This window comes from Gekko japonicus, unplaced genomic scaffold, assembly GCF_001447785.1.
Source record: "Gekko japonicus isolate JY-2015 unplaced genomic scaffold, Gekko_japonicus_V1.1 scaffold327, whole genome shotgun sequence".
Lineage (NCBI taxonomy): Eukaryota > Metazoa > Chordata > Lepidosauria > Squamata > Gekkonidae > Gekko > Gekko japonicus.
In genome coordinates, this window is record NW_015170897.1 from 43100 (window position 1) to 53224 (window position 10125).

At 45.6% G+C, this 10125-nt stretch overlaps 1 long non-coding RNA gene across 1 annotated transcript; it reads right to left on the minus strand.

The window, feature by feature from the left end:
- Nucleotides 1–423: 423 nt before the first annotated feature.
- On the minus strand, nucleotides 424–1860 carry LOC107116619. Its single transcript, XR_001482712.1, has 4 exons — nucleotides 1696–1860; nucleotides 843–914; nucleotides 651–736; nucleotides 424–482 (listed from the first exon to the last, which is right to left on the minus strand). It is a non-coding gene; the product is annotated as an uncharacterized LOC107116619 (long non-coding RNA).
- Nucleotides 1861–10125: the final 8265 nt, after the last annotated feature.

The window sequence follows — 10125 nt, forward strand, 5'->3', positions numbered from 1 at the left end:
TACCAAGTTATATTTTTTTAAAGCCATGAAAAGCTTTGGTTTCCCTTATCCACACATTAAAATGACAGGACATTTTACTATAGACCTGCTGGCAAACTTACTCTGCTCATTCCTGCCCTTTTATTCTGTTGTTCTTGCTTGAAGCCATACTAACCAGCCCAATCCCTCAGCAACCCTCCCTTCTTCCAAACCCTTCCTACTGGCCAGGCTTTCTGACAGTCTCTCTCTTCTTTTTGCTGTTTGTATGGCTCCTGACCCTACAAATGCAGCCTGCTGCCACTCTTCAGCCTCATCCAATGCAAAATATGGCTGTGGAGATGCTGTGCACCAGCAAACGTTCCCTTGTTGGTTTGTGTGTGTGGAATGCTGGCCCCTGGGGTGGGTCCCGCTCACCTAGTTAGCAGACCTACGTAGAGTCATGTGGTGCTATATTCAGTCAAATGAGGCTTTGACTCTCCAAGAGCTGAATGCAGTGTCGTTTTCTAGATTGGGTGCAAGTAAAATAGTGTGTCACAGCCTGACTGCCTGCAGTCAATTCATATTCACCTAAGGCAACCGACAGAGCAAGTATTTACAGGCCTGAAGTAGCAAGTGAAACAGAACTATAGCCCCCGCCCTCTCCCCTGAATGCCCAGCATAGCCAGTCTCACCGCAACAATGCTCCGAGGAGCTTGGTAACATTTTCCGAAGTCTGGATGACGATCACAGGCTTTGAGAGAACCTGGGATACATCCAACTGCAGCAGGAAGGAAAGCAAGAGTCACTGGGGCTGCTGGGACGGCTATTGGCTCTTCCAGACCCCCCCAAATCTCAGCAAGAAGAAGGGGGTGGCAAGCGCTTACCTCTCGGATCGCGTTCTGGTTCAGTGCAAGAATAAGCAGGGCTGAGGCACCCAAGACGAGGGCCCGCTTCATCTGCAGAGGAAGATGCCATGGAGAAAAAGCAAATAACACCCCACTTGGGTTACTAACACCTCCAGAGAAAAAGTATCACAGGTCCTTGCTTGCTTCTGCTAGCGTGCCAGGGCTGCACTGTTTTCACTCTAGTTTCCCCCCAATTTGTAGTGGCCACATGCTAGAACTTCAGAGGATTGTGTCATCCCCCACCCTATCCATACAGCTAGCAGAAGCTGTCTAGCAACCTGATTCTCAGCACATTTACTCCAAAACGTTCACAGGCTTGTAGTCTAACAGTGCAATCCTATACAGAATTATACCCTTCTAAATCCAAGGGTCTAACTCTGTTTAGGATTGTGCTATAAATGATACAGGAGAAGGAAACACACAGCTGGTCAAGTTGCAGAATTCTGCCCATTCTTGGTAGAGCATTTGGGTTACCTTGGCCCAGAGTATGCACCAGCCTGGTCAACAGCACAAACAGTCCCATATTACTTGTCAAAAACATTCTTACCTCCAGCTGCCCAGTCTCATAGAGAAGCTATGTGGTTTTCCTGAAGACGGGGCTGGTTCACACATACAAGTGCAACATTTGATTACTGACAACTGAACATGTGACCTGCCTCCATTGAAAGTCATTGCATTCAGGACAATGAGATACAAAGGCAGTCCTGCTTGTGATCCTGGTTCTGCAATAGGCTATCCCCACATACAGATCATCCTTTCATGGTGCAAGAGACAGATATGCATGTGTAGGATTCCACCTAGAGGGTGAGAGTAGCAAGCGTGGCTAACTTACCTTGTTGACCACAGCCGTGGTGAAAGATTCTTCTCTGCTGCCTCTGGAAATCTCAGTCTGTTCCTCGCCTACTGGGACAACGCCAATCCATCCATCCTCCTCCTCCAACTTGGGGTCAGTGTCACCTACCTGGGAAAAAGGGAAGGCACTCTCACTGAAGTCCAGGCTGACCCAGCATTTGTCACTATGTGAATGAGCTCCAGAGACACTCGGCTCACACATTCCCTCCTCACGTTGTGCACAACAATCTAATTAAATGCTTTCACTGATAAGGCAGCCCCATAGCTTGGAATCCTGCTTTGTAAGCAAGCAAATGAGTTTGAAGTCAGATGTCGTGATGAGCTGTAGGTCGCTGTGAATGTTTTAATCGTTGAGCATTAGGGAGGGAACACGTGAGCCCAAGGATCCCCCATGTTCAGTCAAGTTCCCTGGGTGCTCCTGGGCCAGTCACTCTCTCAGCCTAATCTACCTCACAGCATAGTTGAAAAGACTGAAAAGGGAAGAGAAAACTATGTTCGACTGCCTTGAGTTCTTTAAAGGAAGGGCACAATAAAAATGTGATAGATTCTTCACATCTCAACCAGGCCTTACTGCTTGTAGCCCACAAAAGCTTTTGATCAGCTACCCACCAGCACCCAAAGATACTGAGTGCCACCCTAACTGCAACTGTATCAATAATTCTTTAACCAAGTTTCCCCCCCCCCATGGATTTTCCCCCAATTTTTCCAAAACAAAAACTGGAAATTTTAGTGCTGGAAAAAAATGTTCCTGTTAAATATTTAAGGCCCTAAATGGTCTGGGACCAGCATATCCACAGGACTGCATCTCCTGGTATACCCCTTGAAGAGCATTACACTCTGCAGAGAAGAATCTTCTGGTGATCCCTGTCCTGAAAGACATCTGGCTGCCCTCAACCAGAACCAGGGTTTTTTTGGCCCTGGCGCCAACCTGGTGGAACTCCGTGCCCTGTGGGACTTAGTGCAGTTCTACAGGGCCTGTAAGGCAGAGGTGTTCCACCGGGCCTGTGGTTGAGGACAGCAACGGTTCCCACTGAGCCTGGCTCTTCCCTTCTTTCCTCTCCCCCCACGGGGTAAAAATAAAAATCGGATGCTTAGCGCCATCTGAAATTGAAATTGTTATTGAATTTTATTGTTTTGTTTTTAAACTGACTTGTAAAATGTGTTTACTGAAATGTTGTTCACTGCCCTGAGCCCTGCTTGCAAATCAATCAAAGCAAATCAATCAAATCAATCAGTCAATTCTCCCATTCAGAATGAGTTAATTTTTTTTATAATACAAGGTTTTATTCATTCAAAATGTATACTGTGAAGATTTTTATATAATACAGTCTACCTCAGTGATGCTCAGTGGCTCAGGAGTCACACATGGCTCTCTGACCTGCCACCTGCAGCTCTTTGGAGCCCTGTTCTCTAGTGTGGCACCTGCCCCATATTTCAGGACAATGGGCCAAGGCCATTGCCTGATGGGGCTTGTGGTTGGCAGATGGTTCCCACCTTGAAAAAGGCACTACTGGAAGCCTCTGTGAGGTGCATGCTTTGTGCCAGGGATGTACGTAAATGTGGGTCTCCTGGTTGATGGCAACTGCAAATGTGGCTCTTGACAAGCCACAGAATACCACCAATCTACCTCATTAGATAATGATCATTCCTATGCATACTCCTAGACCAGGTATGTCCAACAAGTAGATCGCGATCTACCAGTGGATCACGGAGGAGTCAGAGGTAGATCACCAGCCCCACTTGGTCTCCTGGTTTGCTGGACAGGTGTTTGGGGTTTTTTGATGATTGTTTGGCGGTAAAAAATGTTTGCCGTTCTTTCTGGATCTTCGTCTCTCTGTTTTGTTTTTGCTTATTTTTCTTACCAGTAAATGACAGAAGGTGCACTATGAATGGGGGTGGTGGTGAAACCCAACTGTAGTGGGTTAAAATCTAATTTGAAACTAATTTGAAACTTTGTTTTCATGGTGGTAGATCACCAGCACTTTTGGCCAGAAAAAATAGATCACTACCTGTTCGAAGTTGGACATGCCTGCTATACTGAGCACCTGTCCTGCTTGGAAAGAGGCAAGGCAGAGGGCATTGACTTATGCAAAGTCACAACAGGCTGCCTCCTTTATGGACAGATACTTTAGGGCAGAATTGAATGATTCAATCATACCTCACTCCCATTGACAGTGGATGAAGGCAAGGAGGTAGAGTGGCAATTAAGTCATGCAAACACTGTGTGTTTACCTTGTTAATCCAGGTCTTACTGGGTCCCCCAGTGGGCCACTCTGAGACAGGAAGGAACTGACAGACTCAATAGTTTGACAGATTAAGCAGGTCACTGAGGCACACGATCAAGATAAGATAAAATGAATCAAAATTCACAAATGAAAGGAAAGAATGAGGATTTTTTTAATTAAAAAAAGAATGGTCCAAGGCTTGCATCAAAACCAAACATATTCAAGGCCCTACATGAACAGAGGAGAGGCGGACTTGGTGAATTGCATGAAAAGTAATTGGACACATTTTAAAATTTAGAAAAGAAGATAGCACATTGTTAGATGGTAACATAATTGAACCTATGATATTCTGGATCTTGCAGTACACACTTGCGCTCATTACAGTGTAGTCTTAAGGAGAGTTACAGACTTCTAAGCCTGTTGACTTCAACAGACTTAGAAGAGAATAACTCTGTTTAGGATTGCACTGTAAGTTGCTTTACATTTCTACAGCAGTTCTCATAATTACCCCTCAGAGAGCCCAGGAACCTGTGGCTGGAGAGTCAACATCTTGTGGCCGAACTAGATCAATGCATATTGACCGAAGGTGTAAACGACCTATTTCACCCAGAGGTGGTAGTGGAAGCTATTATGTTTGTTAAGAAGTTGCTACTTTTCTCCCTGTCTTCAAGCAGCTCTTCGGTTAGTTTCCTGTTCCTAAAACAGAAAGTTGTAGCAGTTTCTTTCTTGCTTTGTTGTGTTCCTTTGTTGGTGCAGTAAAAAAGACTTGTTGAAATGTAGTTATCTATACGTGGATTTTACTAATCCAGTCACAGCCCAGGCAGTACTCTGTCAATGCCCTCTACTCTTCTGTTCCACCAACAAAAGAAATTCAGATCACTCATCCCGCACCACCAATTAGGTCTGTCATGCCCTGTGTGTTACTACATGGGGGACCCCTCATGCCTCCCACACACTGAGACCCACAGCATGTGACTCCCAAGGTCCTCTGGCCATGTGTTAGATGTGTGGGGATAAAAGTGTGTGGTGGGAAGTTTGATATTAGTTTAGTGTAGTAGTTAGGAGTGCGGACTCTAATCTGGGAGAACCGGGTTTGATTTCCCACTCGTCCACCTGCAGCTGCTGGTGTGACCTTGGGTCAGTTATAAGTTCTTTCAGAGCTGTTCTCTCAAGCACAGTTCTTGGAAAAGCTCTCTCAGCCCCACCTACCTTACAGGGTGTCTGTCATGGGGAGTGGAAGGGAAAGGATATTGTAAGCTGCTCTGAGACTCCTTCGGGTACTGCAGGATGGGGTATAAATCCAATCTCTTCTCTTCTTCTCCTCTCAAGCAAGGCAGGAATTCCCCTCAGGTGCTCTCAAAATGGAGCACCCCAGCTGTACATGACATGTCACACTGTTTGGATCAGTGGTCCCTGAACCCAGCTCACCATCGCATGTTCATTGGGGAGCTCACTTTAAAAAAATTGCGCAGTTGCTCAGTGTGGCTTAGAAAGTGGCAGGGGGGGGGGAGGCTTCTGCCTTCACTTCCTTACTATTTTCCCTAGTGCCATTGGCCAGGAACACTCCTTTTTACCCTTTCCTTTTTTCCCCATGTTCAGTACACACGCCTACATTACAATATTATCCTCTCCCCCATTTTGACCTCACAAGAAGCCTGAAAGATAGGTTAGGCTGATAGTGTGTAACTGGTCCAAGATCCCTCAACAAGATTCTATGGCAGAGTGGGGGGATTTGAATCTGGATCTCCCAAATCTTAATCTGCCACTCTAAGAACTAACTACACTGGTTCAGCTGGTGGAAGTGAAAATTAAAATTGAAAATAGGATCAGGCTGAATAGGTGTATATCCAGTAGGGTTACCATCCTGAATGGAGCTGCAGTGGCTCAAGTGGTTAAGACGCTGAACTGCAGGCTGTGGAAGGTCAGTAGTTCAGCAGTTCGAGACCCAAGTTGCCGCATGATGGAGTGAGCTCCCATCTCTAGTTCCAGCTCCTGCCAACCTAGCAGTTTGAAAGCAAGAAATTGCAAGTAGATAAATAGGTACCACTTCGGTGGGAAGGTAACAGCATTCCGTGCACCTTGGTGTTTAGTCATGCCGGCCACATGACCATGGAAACATCTTCGGACAGTGCTGGCTCTTTGGCTTTGAAACAGAGATGAGCACCACAACCCTAGAGTCGGACGCGACTGGCTTTCGAGCAAGGGAACCTTTACCTTTACCTTTTACTTACCATCCTGAAGGTGGGGCTGGGAGTTTTACTGGAATTCTGACCCCTGCCTACAGAGATCAGTTTCCCTGAAGGAAATGGCAGTTTTGGAGGGGGAACTCTATGGCATCAGGTCCCCAATGAGCTCCTTGTGCTCCCCAAACTCTGTCCTGTCCAGGCACCATCCCCAAATATCCAGGAATTTCAGAAGCAAGCGTTGGCAACCCTAGCATAAGGCTTTTCGGCTTTTCACTTTAAAAAAGGGGGTAATAAACACTGGATGTTGATGCAGAGGAAAGAAGGTGGCTCTGATCTCAGCCTTGCTTGTAAAGTTTATTGGATTAGGAAGTCAGTTAAAATAAAGGAGACAAACATATCAAATGCCTTATTTTTATGGTTCACAAGTGAAGAAGTCAAAAGCGGGAAGGCCGTTCTTCATCCACCTTTTAAGATCCCTTAGCTGAGGCAAAATTTATAAAGGCATCCAGGATGATCTATGCTGCTTATGCTGTTGCAGCCAAATAATTATTTCTTTTTATTTGTTGTAAGAACCTCCACCGTAAGGTAATGCAACGTTTCAGGGCTCATAAGTCCACACCAAAAGCCGAGCACACAGGATATGCATGGGCATAGTAAATCAGAAATGAAGGCTGGTATTTGTATAACAATGTGCCACTTGTGTAAAGGTAAGGACTGTTTTTGTTTTAAAGGATGGCATTGTAAAAAAGACCAGAGATCTGACTCTGTTTAAGGCAGCTTTGTGTGTTCTTAAGGATGCCAATCATTTTGGGTTTCTGCCTATGCTGGGTTAACTTTGACATTTAAGGACCTGAATGTTTTATAACAGTGGAGTGATTAATGATGTGGCACAGTGGCTACAGTGTTGGACAAGAGACAAGAAAAGAAAATGGAAGGGTGAACTACAAGATCATTTATAAAATGGCCATGTAATAATCAGGTGGAATGGCCTGTACAGAAGGTAACTCCAGGAGAAGGAGCTAAATGACAAAGGTCCCAAGCTGAGCTGGTACAGTGACAGTGTGGGGTAATGGTTAGAGTGTTGGGCTAGGAGATCCAGGTTCAGATCCCTGCTCTGTCATGGAAGTGACCTGGGTGAATTTGGGCTAGTCACATACTCTCAGACTAACCTACCTCACAGGGTTGGTGTGAGGATAAAATGGAGAAGAGGAGGATATTGCCAACCTCTGTTTGGGTCCCTTTTGAGGAGAAAGGTGAGGAAGGAAGGAAGGAAGGAATAAAAATATATTGAAGTGGTAGACTGCAGCCCTATGGAACCAGCTGGTTATTATAACATAAATTTATTAATTTTTTTTATTTGTAGCCTCTCTGATTGCTACTACTTGGGACACATAAAACACGTCTGTACCTGAGGGTTGTTTGGGATGTGTTTATACCACATAAAACATTCTCTGTGTGTGTGTGTGAGGGAGGGAGGGAAAGGAGGGAAGGACATGATGATGTTTGGACCAAGTATAGAAATGCTTCCCTTGTGCAAAGTGAGGGCTGCCACTTCTTCTGAGGCAGGAACCAGCAGCTTCTGGGCCTGCCTCATGCCACCACACACATGACAAGGGCTGCCAGCTGTCAACAGTGGGACAGCTCCAGTTCCTCTGTTGGTGAGCCAGTTTGGTGTGAGAGCCAGTTTGGTGTAGTGGTTAAGTGTGCGGACTCTAATCTGGGAGAACCGGGTTTGATTCCCCACTCCTCCACTTGCACCTGGCTGGATGACCTTGGGCAAGCCGTAGCTCTGATAACAAGCTGTTCTTGAAAAAGAGCCATTTCTGTCAGAGCTCTCTCAACCCCACCTACCTCACAGGGTGTCTGTTGTGGGGAGGGGAAGGGAAAGGAGTTTGTAAACCGCTCTGAGACACCTTCTGGTAGTGAAGGGCGGGGTATAAATCCAATCTCTTCTTCTTCTTCCTCTTCCTCTTGCACAAGGCTGCCCTGCACAAGGTGAGTCTCAATCACTAGGAGCTGGGGTGGCCGTTTTCTTCCCCATTTCCAGTTCCTTTCTCTGTCATGATGTATTTATTCATATATTGCTAATAGGGTTGCCAGATCTGGGTTGGGAAATACCTGGAGATTTTGGGGGTGGGGTTTGGAGAGGAGAGGGACCTCAGCAGGGTATGATACCACCATACAGTCCACCCTCCAAAGCAGCCATTTTCTCCAGGGGACCTGATCTTGGTCATCTGGAGATCAAGCGTAATAAAGGAGATCTCCGCATGCCACCTAGAGGTCAGCAACCCTAATGGCTAAAGGTACAGAGGGATGGAAGGGATTGTTGGAGAAGGAGGTTGTTTTCTTTTGTATGTGTATTTTAAGGGATGGTATATTGAGAACAAACATTGATGACTGCGTGTGAGACTGCTATGGATGCTGTGTGTTTATTCTGTTTATATCATTTCCCCATATATCATAAAGTAGGCAGCTTTTTTTTCTACTATTTTATACACGTATACTCCTGTTGAATTTCAGAAATATGCCAAGACATATCACACTGTGCAAGAAGAGAGACCTGAGCTGTTTACCAAGATAGGTGTGAATGCTCCTAAGAAAACAGCTGTTGGTGTGTGTGTGTGTGTGGGGGGGTAACCCTGAAGTTTTAAATATGAAAAGTATGAAATGTACAAAAGAAATTTCTTTTCTTAAGAAAAGAAAAAAACAGCACCAAAGTGATCTTATGCAGAATCATATCACTGGTCTATTTACCCTACCCTCTTAAGACCCCTTTCCTGGGAGTCAGCTCCACTGAATATAATGGGGGCAGGGCTTTTTTTGTAGAAAAAGCCAAGGAGGAACTCATTAGCATAATAGGCCACACCCAACAGCAGAAACCCAGTAGCATAATAGGCCACACCCCCATGTTACCACACCCACCTTTTGCTTCTTATTCTGTTTACTTTGTTGTCAAAACCCAGGGCTTTTTTGTAGCAGGAACTTATTTGCATGTTAGGCCACACACCCCTAATGTAGCCAATCCTAATGAGTTTCTGCTGATAGGTGTGGCCTATTATGCTAATGAATTCTTGCTGGGCGTGGTGTTATGCCAACTCCTCCAGGAAATTCCTGGAGACCCAATCCAAGTTATCTACCAAGGAAGTTTGGGTGTTTGTGGCTAGGGGGCATTCTTCTAGGTAGACCTGCTTAAGATTTCTCTTATTGTTGCCAACATTCAAGTAGGGCCTGGGGTTCTCCTGGAATTACAACTGATCTCCAAACTGCAGAAATCAGGTCCCTTGGAGAAAATAGCTTCAGAGGGCAAACTCTATGGTATACCACAGATCCTAGGTGATAACCCTCATCAAATTCCACCCTCCGCAGGCACCAGCCCCAAATCTCCAGGAATTTAACAGGTCAGAGTTGGCATTCCTACTCTCCTCACATATCTTTCTTTACTGGCAGTGTCTCTCTAGGTTAAGCCTTTCTTGGGCTGTTTCTTGAGATCCTTTAAATTGAGATGCTGGGGGGTTGACCTGGAACTTTCTGAATAAGAGGCATGCTCTCTAGCATTAAAACTATTTTGAGACATGGAGTTGGTTCATGTCCTCATTTGGATAGGACCCTTGTTGTTCTTGTAAAGGTATAAGATGATGTGTAACGAGTGGTGCTGCTAGGGACACTAGCTTCCAGGTGGGGCCTGGGTTTCCCCAGGAATTTCAGCTCATCTCCAGACTACAGAGATTAGTTCCACAAATGGATGCTTTGGAGGGTGGACTCTATGGCATTGTACTCCACTGAGGTCCCTATACTCCCCAGGTTATATCCCCAAATCTCAGGGAGTTTCCCAACCTGAAGCTGGTAATCCTACCCCTGCCCCCACATCATGATTCCTCATTGTGATGAGCCATATGCAAATAGAATTTGCCCAGAAACTATACAGCGCTGTGAATCTCACAGAGGCTCCATGCATGGCCATAGCCCAATGGCTCCCTGCACTAAGAAACACTATAAAAG